Source organism: Chenopodium quinoa, unplaced genomic scaffold (genome assembly GCF_001683475.1).
Source record: "Chenopodium quinoa cultivar QQ74 unplaced genomic scaffold, ASM168347v1, whole genome shotgun sequence".
In the NCBI taxonomy this organism is placed as follows: Eukaryota; Viridiplantae; Streptophyta; class Magnoliopsida; order Caryophyllales; family Amaranthaceae; genus Chenopodium; species Chenopodium quinoa.
The window spans coordinates 399,271-413,685 of record NW_018745013.1 but is presented as its reverse complement, the minus strand read 5'-3'; positions in this window follow the sequence as shown (position 1 = coordinate 413,685).

Genomic DNA, 14,415 nt, shown 5'->3' with positions numbered 1-14,415 from the left:
ACAAATGCTTAATGTTCATAAAATTTACACTTTATAAATTAGTTACTTTTAGATGTTATGGTTTAGTGTTCTAAAGGGTACACAAAACATCCTAATATTGCATTAGATTTACGTCTTTCCATACACTCAGGTGTATAGATGACATGATGTGGTAGGTTTTTGCCTTGGATATATGGAGTCTTGTTTTTCATAAGCCCATCGACATAGCTAAATGCATATGTTTTTATAGCTCATTAGCGATACCTCATAGCCGACCTTATCTTTGGGATTAAGGTTTCGATTGTTGTTGCAATATCCAACTTAAATTTTTATGTGTCGAAGTCTGTTACTCTGGTGGATGCAATAGGTTAATTGGTTAAGTGCTTTTGCCGAGGAATGGAATTTTAATGATTTTACAGTGTAACGACAAATTTTCAGCAATCAAGTTCATTTCTTTTACTCTCAGATTTTGGGATTGGGATCATGTAATTCACATTTCTGTAAGATTCTTTTATCTTATTTGGTGTATTTTACTCTTAGGCAGTGAGCACTATGTTGTCACGTGTTTGTGAAACCTCTCCCCCACTTTTGACCTTTCTTTCAAAATTTCTTTGATCGTAATGACCTGAGCAGTGGACAACTGGACGTCTTTGGCACATTTACTACTAGCAAGTCCTATTGCTTGTTTTCATCTTAGATTATCCGAAGAATTCTCTGCTATAATAATTTGAGTTATGAATGACTCTAATGACACACGTTGGTATTAAACTATACTTTAGATGGTATTATTATAATACTAAAATACCGATTTAGTAGTACTTGAATGCAAAAATGTTTTATTGGTATCTATATCATTCCTTTGTTCGTATTTAGATGATACCATCTAAACAATATTTTAATACCATTGCCGTGTTATTAGAGTCATTCATGACTCAAATTATTAGAGGCAGAGAATTCCTCTTTATTTAGGTAGGGGAAAAAAAAAATTATTAGGAGGGGGTGGCTTGTTCTTTATGGGCTGCCTCCTCTGATCTTCTACTCGTTCGAATATGTTTGAGTACACAGGCGTTTGAGCATTTTTATAGCAAGCGGACGATGCCATTCGTCTATCAAGGGGATTTCTCCTTTGGGCTGAATGCCTTGTTTGGTCCGCCTGATTTCTTTTAGAGGGAACATCTGTCCTCCGAATTTTTCGGAGTGGCGGTTCGAATTCTGCTGATGTGGCCGTCTATATTGATGTGCCGTTAGAGTGTTCGTATTTCTTCCCATCTTGGATGACGAAGCGGTTTTTTAACCGTTTAAACTTTTTCGGAAAGTTACCATTCAAATTCTTGGGCGGGAAAATTGGTTTTACCATTTTGCCCCCATAAATTCGGCCTATAAATAGAAGAGGTTTGACTTCATTTTGGCACTTTGGAACTTTGAGAATTCTAGAGAGAAGTCAGAGCTTTTTAGAGAGAGAAAGTAATTTTCTTTTAAATCTTCAAGAGCTAAGCCGTACATTTGAGGTTTCCGGTCAGAAATTTAAGTTTTCCGGTCAACCTTCAAGACTTTCAGAGATTTTCATCGTTTTCTACACGTACGGAGGTAACCGCCTGCTCTTCTTTACTTCTTCCCTTTTTCTTTTACTTGTTTTTGCTCTTATAACCCGAACTGGCTCAACATTCGGCTTTGTTCGTTTCACCTCATGAGGCCGGCTGTTCGTCTAGGACTGAAGAGTCTATAGTGGACGGGGACGAGTCCTCCTCTCTATGGAGTGGGTCCATTTCTAGTGCGTACCAACTTACCCCTCCTATTCTTCTCTGTCCCTGCAGTTGAACATGGCTCGTACGAGGCAAACGTATGAATGAGACGTCCCCAGAAACCGTGATGGGAGTATGGTGGACCCCTTAGTCCCCTATAATCCTAGTGATATGGACGGGGAAACCACAAATACAACTGCTGTTAGCGGTAGTGAATGTTCTGCAGTCGAAGTGACCGCCTCTTTTGAAGAGCGCCAAAGGGGACAAGGCACCTCTTCTACACGGAAGCGTCCGGGCGGAATCCGGAACGACGCTTCCCTCAATTTGTCAGCTCGATCATGATGCCATCCGAGTTGCCATCTTCTGAAAGGCATCCCTCATCTTCTCAGGTGGACGTTGGGGCGTCCGTCCGAATTTCTGAACAACCCCCAACCCAAACTACCAGGCCAGGCGCGAATTGTGAACAACCCCCAACCCAAACTACAGGTCGGCCGGGCCTAAAACTGGCATTGTTATTGCTGAACCGGCCGACCTGCCCCCTCGCAGCACTCCTCCTTTTGGAAACCAGGCGGACGCTGGGGGAAAGAGAGATAAGGGCAAGGGGCCCTTGGTGCCTGAAGGCATCATCATCTCTGGAGGTGGCCAGGGCTCCAAGCTGTTGAGCTGGACACGGTGTTGTCCTCCGAATTTGGGGCCGCTCCTCAAACTGCTAAAGGAGAGGCCGAGAACCCGGACGCAAATCAGGCGGCCGAAGAACCAAATGCTGACAACTTCAAAGACCCGTACGCTTGTACGATTGGCGATACAGCCTTGTCCTTTTCGCACTCGAAGTTTGAGGAGTTCAAGAAGTTTTTCCTTTTGAGGGAAGGCTACAAAATCGTAGCACCCACTTGCTCTTACTCGGTGGCTGCCTGGGAGAGCAAGCGACAACGGAAGAAATGCTTCACCGTCTATCGCGCTGCGTTGGAAGCTTCGTTTCCCTCTTCATCCGTTCGTCCAGGATGTAATGCCCCGAATTTTGGGAAAATATTTTAATAATTTCTTGAATTATTTAATTTGGAGCCAAAATGAATTTTAAATTTTGGTGCCAAATATAAGCATTTAATCATTTGAATAATTAGTTATTTTTGGATTTCTAAATTAATAATATTGGTTTAATTATCTTTTAAAGGTCAGTCCATATTTTATTAGTAATTTCAAGAGTTTTAAAGATAATACCTAATATACATTATGATTTACAACAAATTTTAGTTTTAATATTATCTAAAATATTTATATATTTGTATAATAACTTGATTTAAATATCAAATTCAATTATTTTATCCATTTAAATATGATTTTCGTTTTTAATAAAAAAAAAAATTAATAAAAAAAATCAGTACTTTTTTTTTTTTTTTTAATCAGCTGCTGGCCGAAAGCTTAATAAAAAAAAATAAAATAAAATAAATTATGATTATTTTGTGATTTCTATCTTATTCTTTACTTAACCATTAAACCCTCTCCATCATCTTATTTTATCCCTATCTTCCTTCTTCTAATCCTCCAATCAAATGAACTTCTATCCAATTTTTCTACTCATCTTTTACACCCAACTATTAATCTAGACTTAATTTGGTTCAAGTACTTTAATAACCCCAAAACTTATCATGTTTTCTAGTAATCATATCATACATTAATCTTTATCCCTTCCACACTCTAAACACTATAAATAGACCCTTAATCCTCCTCAATTACTCACACCAAAACCAGAAATTCTCTTCTCTTATTCTCTTAAAACCCACGGTTAATTACATTCCCCTCTTACTTGCCTTGCTTCCTCTTCCTTTCACGTAGCAAGCAACCGAGCCAAACACCGCCTAACAAACCACGCACCCCTTGTTGCCCCTAACGCCAGCAGCCCACCACTACTCTTTCTGTCCACACTCCTTGCCACCTACTGCTGCTGCCAGGAGGTGTAGTACCCCTCTTCCTCGTTCCTCCTTGCTGCAGCTTGCATGCATTGTTTTTTTTTTTAAAAAAAAAAAGAAGAATCTTCTTGTTTTGTAACACCATACTACGTACTATACATATATTATATGATCCTAATACTAACTCTAATATTATGATACTCCTATCTTATATACTATTAATATGATGTTACTATAAGCTTATTGTTTTAGTGAAATAATTCTTGTTTTAAGAGGTTAAGGGTTTGGTAATTAATGCACAAGTAGAATGGTGTTTATGGTTTTGTGTTATTTTGTTAACCTTATATTAATTAAGGTTATTTTATTGTATAGGAGGATTCCCTTGATCGTGGTCAAGTGTAGTAGTCGTACCTTAATTGTTCTCGTGATCAAGGTACGTATATGTGGCGAGGTCCTTGATACAAGTTTTTGCATGCGTGTTGTGATGAACGTTTATTGTGATGAGTTAAAAATATAATTTTTCGATTTTAAAAGTTTGATCTTTAAAAGTGCTAATTAAATCAATAAAGGTTGTTTATAAATCACTTATCAATTCAAAGGATTTATTTAAACTTGCAGCTCATTATGGGCCTGAGTATTTAGTATTTTAATTGTCCTTCTACCCGGAACTGGTTAAGTAAGACCGTGAACTTTGTATGATCTGATATTTCCTCGAGTATAGTTTAACTTGCTTGGGGGGTGTGCACACTTAGGTGAGGAAAATTGATTTTGGAAATTCATCTTAAATTGGAAATCTATTAGTTTGGAAAGTTTCTACTAATGGACGTTACTACTTTTGGAAGATTTAAATTTAGAAAGTCAAATTTGGAAAGTGACCTTTGATAAGTTTGAATTGGAATAATTATTTCAAAAGCATGTTTGTCTAATAAAAGCATTTACATGCCTTGCACTTATATGTACTTAGCCTTTTTGCTAATCCGTTTACCTTTTTGTTTTGGTTTGCCCTGTTTACCGTTATTGGTAAGCGGTTTTGATTTCAAGTGTGGAGTTGATCGTGCGCATACTTGAGTTGGGATTGGGATCACCTAGTTAGGAATTTACTCACTCATGAGTTAGACATGTGTTATTTGGAATATTTTTCAAACTATATAATATGGTTATTATATTTCAATAAAGTCAGATATTTTTCCGCTGTCATTATTAGTAGTTAAAAAGCCTTACATTTTCACGCAGCGGTAATACGCCCAAGTCTATCTCTACGGTATTTTATATGTATAATTATACTATTTACGTAAAGGGAAATTTGGGGGTGTTACACAGGAGCTCCTAGACGAGTACAACATTGCAATCTTCTAGCTGGTGCCGAACATCTGTTTAAATATTTTTGGCTATCTGGTGACGTGCCTTCGGCAAGGCTTCAAGCCGGACGTCCCATTTTTTTTGTGAGATGCATTCCATGGTTCGCCTGGATGCTGGCACGGACGGGTGGTTTATCCTGAGTACCTAGAGAGATTATATGGTGGTGATGGATAGACCGTATAAATGGCGAGACTGGAAGCACCGATTCTACCGCATTAGGGCAAAGGATGAGCGGTTTAACTTGCGGATGAATCGATTCAATGCCGATCTAATCCAGCTCGGTCGCGGACAACATAAACCCAGCAAGCTGCCCGTCCACCCTGACTATATGCACCAAATGGACTACTTAAGTGTCAAGAAGGTAGTCTGGGGTGGAAAGACAGTGACCGTGCCGCGCAATGGGATTTCGCTGGCCGTGTGGCTTAGGAGTCTAGTTTTCATGTCGGTCTGTGGCCTATACCAGAACTACTCTCAAGGTGGAACCTTGCGACTTAGCCGTTCGAATGCAATTTGCAATATAGAAATATTCTAACATGTTTTTTCTATTTTTCTTCTTCAGACAAAGCTCTTAGAATGCTGGATCCAGAGCAGAAAGGGGAGATTGACATGTCCGACTTGGACTTAGCGCGGTACAACAATAAGACCAAACTAAGGAGGTAATGACAACTTGTTCTCCTCTTCCTCTTTTTCTTTTTGTTGAGTTTTGTGGGAAGAAGAGTCCTTCCTCATTTTACTCGGATGCCATTTAACATGCTTTTGCGCCGAGCTGGTATGTTAGGAGAGGTATCCTATCCGGTTACACTCGGACGCTGTCTTTTGCCCGTGTTCATTTCATTTGACTTTATTTTGTTTCTTTCAGGCGACTACTCCTACTCCTACTCCCCGGTCAAAGAGAAAGCAGATGTCTTCTGCTTCTAAGGACGGCCAGCCGTCCAAAGCCAGGAAGACAATAGCCATTAGGGCCAAGTCTTCCACCAAAGCGCCAAGGCTACGCCGCAGACTGCCTGAAGGAGAGCAACCCCAGCTGTCAGCTAGTGGGGTCTCCAAGCCCGTGGATCCGCAAACTGAGGCGGTCCACGATTAGTCCGTCCATGCTGATGATGGGGGTAAGTCGTCCCCGGCTAAAACGACCGGCAACCTGGCCTCGACTCCGCATGTCGAGGTGATTGATAAATTTGAGTGGTAAAAAGCTGCTTCTCAGTCGGTCGAAGAACAAAGCAGCCGTTTACAAGAGGAAGAGAACGTCCCAATACCCCCTCCATCCTTTGACCTTCCAACTCCTCCATATTTCTCGGATGGTAAGCTGAATCTTCAACCGGCTGTTGACTTGTGTTTTTAATAACTTACTTGTTTAGTCTAATAATCTTCTTGGTTTTGCGTAGACATTGTTGAGGAGATGCATATGAAGATACCTAACCAATCGCTCACAGGCGCTGACCGAAAAGCTAATAGGGAGGCCATGCTACGGGTTGTCCCTAAGGAGCAGCGGGACAAATTCTGCTAGATACACGAGGGCTTCCTTGGCCCAATGATCAATTGTAATGCTGAGGTAGCATTTTCCAACTTCCTATGGCTTATTTTACTTTCACATTTATATTATTGTTGTTCATGCATTTCCGTCCGAATGCAGATTTTCCTCAGGCTCAGTGCCTTCCTAGAGTGGAAGGATAAGGAGAATGAGAAGATCAAGGCGGCCTGGGCCACCATCAACCGTCTCCAAGATGAGAACATCGGTAACCTGGCCTTGCAGAAGATTCATTATGAGCAAACCCTAAAGGCTCTTTCCGAGAAGTCGGCTCGGCAAACTGAGGACATTGTAAAAATTGTTAATGCACTCCAATTAGAGCAGCTGGCTAGGCAGGCGCTCCAACAGGAATGGGACGAGGTGGTTGCTAATGCCTCTGAGTGGAAGGAAGGCTTTAAAACCTCCGAGAAACTGAAAAACGAGTTGGCCTCGCCCCAAGAAGCTCTTCAGACAGCCTTGGATCAAGTGGACTCCCTCAGACATGAGGTTGAGAATTTGAACAAGTCCATTGCGGACTTGTCCGAGCAGATGAAGGCCCCTCGGCCGATAGATCCCATGGAGGTCATCCGTATTGAACATAGGGCCGAGGAGAAGCCCGCTTCTACGAGGCCTTCTCCTTGATGGTCGAATAGGGCACGACTGCTTACTATGAGGAGCGCTTCACTAAGAGCCTCAACTTTATCTGCCTCAAGGAGGAGGTCGAGGCTGCCGGGCAACCTCCTCTAGTTCTTGATGAGTCTTCCTCTGATTCTGAAGTCGAGGAAGACGACAATGAGGAGGAGCAGGAGCCGTATGATGAGGAGGAGTAGGAGCCGTGTGATGAGGAGGAGCCGGCCGAAGGGGAAGTCTGCTGAAGCTGCATCCGGCAATGGGAAGCCGGTCGATGAGGAGCCTGCCAAAGATGATAAGCCGGCTGAGTGAAGAGCTCAGGTCCTCCAGCAGCTGTTTTAAATGTAGGGTTTCGTAGTGACCCGACATTACGCGGAAGGAAACCCACCAAGACTCGCCCCTTAATTAAAGCAATTAAACAAGCATAGTAAACTTAATCAAACAAGATTAAGGACAAGAATTATACCTTTGACGCGTGCTTCGCTCCTAAAGAGCTCTTACTTCAAAATCCCAAAAAGACGAGATCTCCGACGGATCGTACCCTCGACCCGACCCGAGCATCCTAAGTCTTGAAGGTTAGTCAAGACCCGGACAAAAGAACTATGAGTTTTACGAAGCAAAGGTTTACTCTTTTCTTAGAGTTGCCTTTTTAATTCCACTCAAGGTTGTTTTAAATCCCAATACCAAGCTTGATATTTATAGGGAAATGATCCCTTGATTTTTCATCCTCCACCAATGTGGGAGAATGTATTTTGCTAATTAATTTATTTCTAAAATAAATTATTAAGCAAAACTAATCACAATGCAACAAGTGTCAAATAGAGAGAGAAGGTTAGGTGAGGACCATAAATGGGTGGGGGACCATTGCCTTGTTCCTCAAGGCCTTGCCCAAGCTTGGTCCCCACCCCTCACCAAAACCATCACCCTATGGACAGCTGGGCTGGCAGCCTGCCTTGGCTGCCAAGGCTGCCAGCTGGCGCCTAGCACCAAGGCTGGGCAACCAGCCAGCTTGTTGTGCTAGCAAGCAGTGCTGGCGCGCACTGGCCTAGCACGCATCAGCCCTAGCACGCTGCGAGCTGCTGGGCGCTGGTGCTGCTAGCCTAGTGCTGCTGCCTAGCACTCCCTCGCACACACTCTCGCACATGGCCCCTCGCACAGGGCCTCTCGCAGTGCCAGCCAGCTAGGCCAGCATGCGCACATCCAGCAAGCGCACTACGCACGCAAGGCCTAGCATGCGTGCTGCTAGCGAGCCACTCATGCTGGGCTTGGTGCTCCTTGCTAGCATGTTGTGCTTGGTGCTTCCATGCGAAGGCACGCACGCAAGCACACGGCTAGGTGCCTCATTGCGAGGCTGCTGGGCGATGGTGCACACGCACACGCACACACGCATGTGCCTAGCACTGCGATGGTGCTGTGCGTGATGCTAGGGAGTTGCGAAAGCGCCTATGCACACACACGCACACGCACACGAGGGTGCTGTGCTTGGTGTGATAGGGCTGCGATGGTGCGAGGCATGCATGCACAAGCCCATGCGCCAGTGCCTAGCACTGCGATGGCTGTGCATGGTACGATGGGCTAGAGACAGCACCCATGAGCACCCAGGCACCCTCGGTAGCACGCTGCTAGCTGCGATGGGCTGCCTGGTGCTTGTGTGGCTTGCGATAGCTGCCTTGCGCACCCAGGCACCCATGCTAGCTTGCAATGGGCTGCTAGGGCGCGCCTAGGCTGCGACGGTGCCTAGCACACCATGGTGCACCTAGCACACACATGGTGCACCTAGGCTTGCGATGAGTTAGCCTAGCCTAGCTACGGCTACGCTCATACTTGTTGCTTGTGATTTTGCGACGCTCGATCTCGACGCCCTAGGCTCGATTTCCGACGTCTGTATTCGTAAAACTCTGTCGACTCATTAAATCCTTTCGGATTAATTCGACGTCTCGGATCGGAGATTCGATTGGGTTCGACCCGAAGGGTTCAGTTAAGATCAAGCTGTAATATCAATTGTACCTTGATATTACTGATCGGAAGCGGCCTCCACCTAGGCATTCCGATCACTTGACCTTACTGAAGAATTAACTCTGTAATAATTCTAAACCCTCTATCGGAATAATACAGTTGTTGGAAGGACACCATTCCTTTCAATATCCTACTTGTCCTTCCGGACAAGTGTGCATATTGTGTATAGCTCATTTCCTTTGTCACTAAATGTTTCTTCGTGAACTATAAGGTAAGATTATTTGCCATCCTTATTACGTTCAGAAGTGTTTCTCGATCTCCGAGTTCGACTGTCAATAAGCAGATGATTTCTAAAATCCATCTGAGCATGGCCATGCATTTTACAGTCTCACTCTTCGAGCGGCCTTTTAAACAACAAAACATTTTCCCTATTGTTAGTAGGGGGACAATCCCAGTCTTGTATTGTAAGTTCTACTTACTAAGAGGACATAGACTCCTGAGTGTTCCCGTTATGATCCCCAGTTACGGCAGACGTTTGGAAACATCAAAGGGCCTAGTACTCAAACAAGAAAACTTCACAGTACTCATGGTCTGAGGAAATAAGTTCCGATAGTCATAATGAGAAATGTACTTATGACAAAATTTAAATTTTCTTAAAGTACTCTCATAGGTCTTATCCAGTACAGTTCTAAACTATACCTGTGCAAATGATTTATGACTGTCACGTCCTCGCAGCACAAGAAACGGTGCTGTAAATCATACTACACACTAATCTATGGAGGTCATCAATCGTCCATCTGTTAGATGACCTCGATTAGGGATACTTTTCGATTTAATATTCAATGTTTACTTAACAGGTGTTTCTTTATCCAAGACATGGTCTTGATACCCTGTTTTGAATATTTCCATAAATCGAATGGACTCATTATTTAATTCTAAACCACAATTAAATAGTAATGGAGTGAATGATAATTTTGCACAAAAATTAATTACTCCATTAATGAATGGTTTTAGTACAGTATCTTACATTAAATCAACCCTGTTTAATTAAAACACTTGTACAGGGAATATCAAAGCCAATCTCCTATGTGCTTGATTCCCATTGCCTCAACGTGTTTGTTGTGTTTCACTTGAGGCAAAGGTTTAGTCAAAGGATCGGTTACATTATCATCCGTGCCGATCTTACAAATTCTGATTTCACCTTCGGATTTCCATTCCCTTATCATGTGAAATTGCCTTTGCACGTGTTTGACCTTCTGGTGTTCTCTCGGCTCCCTTGCCTGAGCGATAGCTCCATTATTATCACAATAGAGATCTATCGGCCCCTTGATTGAGGGTACAACACCAAGTTCACTAATGAACTTGCGAATCCAAACAGCTTCCTTGGAAGCTTCCGAAGCGGCCAAGTACTCGGCTTTAGTTGTAGAGTCTGCAGTGGTGCTCTGCTTAGCACTCTTCCAGCTGAACGCTCCTCCATTCAGACAGAATATATACCCCGACTGGGACTTGAAGTCGTCTCTGTCAGTCTGTAAGCTAGCGTCGGTGTAACTTTCAACAACCAGTTCTTTGTGGCCTCCATACACTAGGAACTTATCCTTGTTCCTTTTCAGGTACTTAAGGACGTTTTTGGCCGCAGTCCAATGCGCCTCTCCTGGATTCGATTGGTATCGACTCGTTACACTCAGGGCATACGATACATCCGGCCTTGTACATATCATGGCATACATGATCGATCCGATTAGCGAAGCATATGGGATCTGATTCATTCTTTCTCGCTCAACAGGTGTCTATGGACACTGTTTCTTGCTGAGAGTTATGCCATGGGACATGGGTAAATGCCCTCTTTTGGCATTTTCCATGTTGAATCGAGCCAGTACCTTATCAATGTAAGTACTCTGGCTTAATCCAATCATCCTCTTAGATCTATCCCTGTAGATCTTGATGCCCAATATGTACTGTGCCTCTCCTAAGTCCTTCATTGAAAAGCACTTTTCCAACCAGCCCTTTACGGACTCCAATAATTTTGTGCTGTTTCGAATGAGCAGTATGTCATCGACATACAGGACTAGGAATGCAATATCACTTCCACTGACCTTCTTGTATACACAAGACTCATCTGGATTCTTGATAAAACCAAACTTGCTGATGGCTTCATCAAATCGCAGATTCCAACTCCTGCTGGCTTGCTTTAATCCATAAATGGACTTCTTCAGCTTGCAAACCTTTCCAGCGTTGCCTGGATCAACAAAACCTTTTGGCTGTGTCATATACACAGTTTCTTCCAAAATCCCATTAAGGAAGGCGGTTTTGACATCCATTTGCCATATTTCGTAATCGTAATATGCAACAATCGCTAAGATGATCCGGACGGACTTTAGCATTGCAACTGGTGAAAAAGTTTCATCATAGTCAATCCCGTGGACTTGTCTATAACCTTTTGCCACCAGTCTAGCTTTGTATATCGATACATTTCCATATTTGTCTGTCTTCACTTTGAAGATCCATTTGCAACCAATGGGTGTATAACCCTCGGGCAAATTCACCAAGTCCCAGACTTGATTTTCAGACATGGAGTCCATCTCGGATTTCATGGCCTCTTGCCAATTTGCAGAGTCGGGGATCGTCATAGCTTGCTTGTATGTCGCCGGCTCATCACCATCCATAACTAGGATGTCCTGATCATCAGTTAAGACGATACCGAGGTATCTGTCTGGTTGAGATCTTTGCCGTTGCGACCTACGTAGGGTAATCGGTTGAGCATTTACATTGTCTGTTTGACTCAATCTTCTTAGATGCTTCCAAAGTATCTAGATTGTCAGTTTTGTCAGGTTGACATTGTTGCTCGTCCTCTCGAACTTCGTCGAGTTCGATTTTCCTCCCACTTGTCATTTTGGAAAGGTGATACTTCTCCAAAAAGACACCATCACGAGCAACAAACACTTTGTTCTCGGATTTATTGTAGAAGTAATACCCTTTTGTTTCTTTTGGATATCCCACAAAGAAACACTAATCCGATTTGGGGTGAAGTTTGTCCGAAATTAATCGCTTGACATATGCTTCGCATCCCCAAATCTTGAGAAAAGACAACCTGGGAGGTTTCTTAGTCCATAATTCATATGGAGTCTTTTCAACAGCTTTTGACGGAGCTCTATTCAGTGTTAGTGCTGCTGTTTGTAGCGCATGTCCCCAGAACGAGATAGGGAGTTCACTAAGACCCATCATTGACCGAACCATGTCTAACAAGGTCTGATTCCTCCGTTCGGACACTCCGTTCCATTGAGGAGTTCCAGGAGGTGTCAACTCTGAACGAATGCCACATTCTTTCAAGTGATCGTCGAATTCATGGCTCAAATATTTGCCACCTCGATCCGATCGAAGTGCTTTAATTTTCTTGCCAAGTTGATTTTCAACCTCTTTCTGAAATTCTTTGAAATTTTCAAAGATTCAGATTTATTCGACATTAAGTAGATATAGCCATATCTACTATAATCGTCGGTGAAGGTGATGAAATATCGGTGACCTTGCCTTGCGGGTGTGCTCATAGCTCCACATACATCCGTGTGTATTAGACCTAATAAGTCACTTGCCCTTTCTCCCAACTTGGAGAATGGCTGTTTTATCATCTTGCCTAATAAGCATCCTTCGCAATTTTCAAACGATTCTAAGTCGAATGAGTCAAGAACACCTTCTTGAAGAAGTTTCTTGATCCGTTTGGTGTTAATGTGGCCAAGACGACAATGCCACAAGTAGGTTTGAAATTCGACTCGATGGTCTTAGCCCTTTTGGCAGTATTCTCAATGTTATAGACCTGTTTGTCTAGTGACAACACATAAAGACCATTTTCTGAATGTGCCTTTCCATATAAAACATTATCAAAATATATAAAACTGAGAGTTCCGACGGACACGGCAGACATCCTTGCTCCGTTGCCGACCCGAAGCTCGACCTCTCCCTTCTCTAGCCTCTTACTTATCCTTAGTCCTTGAGTATTGGAACAAAGGTGTGAGCCACATCCGGTATCTAATACCCATGATGTTTTGCTAGCGAAGTTTAAGTCTATAACGAAAATACCTGATGAAGAAGCAACGTTGCCGTTCTTCTTATCTTCCTTGAATTTGAGGCAGTCCTTTTTCCAATGTCCCTTCTTCTTGCAGTAGAAACATTCGGAATCTGACTTAGAAGAAGCTGCCTTCTTGTCCTTGTTGCCCTTGGCAAACTTTGACTTAGGCGGCAATTTCTTCTTTTTCCCTTTAAAGCTCTTCTTTTTGCCCGCACGTTTGAACGACTTGCCCTTCCTCACCATGAGCATGTCATGGAATAAAATGATTCCGAGATCCCAAAGATCAAGAAATGGATAAGCATGCTTTGGCTTGTCTTAACCATTAAATATCTTAAGGTAAGCAATCCAATTGCTAATAGCTCCAAGCTACTCTCGGTTTGATAAAATGTCGCATCTAATGCATACTTGACATTTTATCTCTTTTGCCACGACATCTAAGGACTCCTTATTGATATCGTTGAGCTTAACCAAGACAACTTGTATACCTAGTATACCTTACGTTCCTAGGGAAGTAGTGATGCCTCGCTTTGGTGTAATCCATCACGTACGCGCATTAGTTCGGTAAGTGTTGTTCTTGGAATGGCAAATTTTAGCTCAATATTATTAAGGGACCTAGGGTTTCTATGTTGGTTGATTTAAGTGAACTTAACTAATCATCGCAACATCATAGAAATCCTAGACATGCATCTATCAAACATATATATATAACAATATATAAGGCATAAAATAGATGCATTTGGCAACTAGCATGACCCCTTGAAATCTTCAATTTCCATGGGTCTTCATCTTGGCTCGTCTTCCTCGAAACGCCGTCTTGAGACTTCTTGGCCAAAATGAAATAAAATAAGCTAGCTAGAACGACTAAGATTAATCTAAATAGTATAAAAATACTTAACGGTTCGCAGACCATATTTAGATTTACAAAAATACATAACGGAACGCAGTCCGTATTTTCTATCCTAGTCGGGCCCCACTAGTTGCCATTTTCAAAGAACCTGTTTTGAAAGCAATCTTTCATTCACCCGTTCACTATTTGTGAACGCCCCTTCCAATTTTATGAAATACATTATTAAACACGCAAAACTAGTAACTAACTTAGGTCGTTAATCCAATTAACGTGCCTAATTAAAACTAGTCAAAGTGGTTTAATCCATTATTTCTAAACGCAAAATGCTAACGCATTTAATTAAGCTCCCACTAAATTCCGCATATGTACTTAATTAATCCAATTAATTAAGTCGGCATAACCCGTAATTTGTCAAAATTTTGCAAAATCGA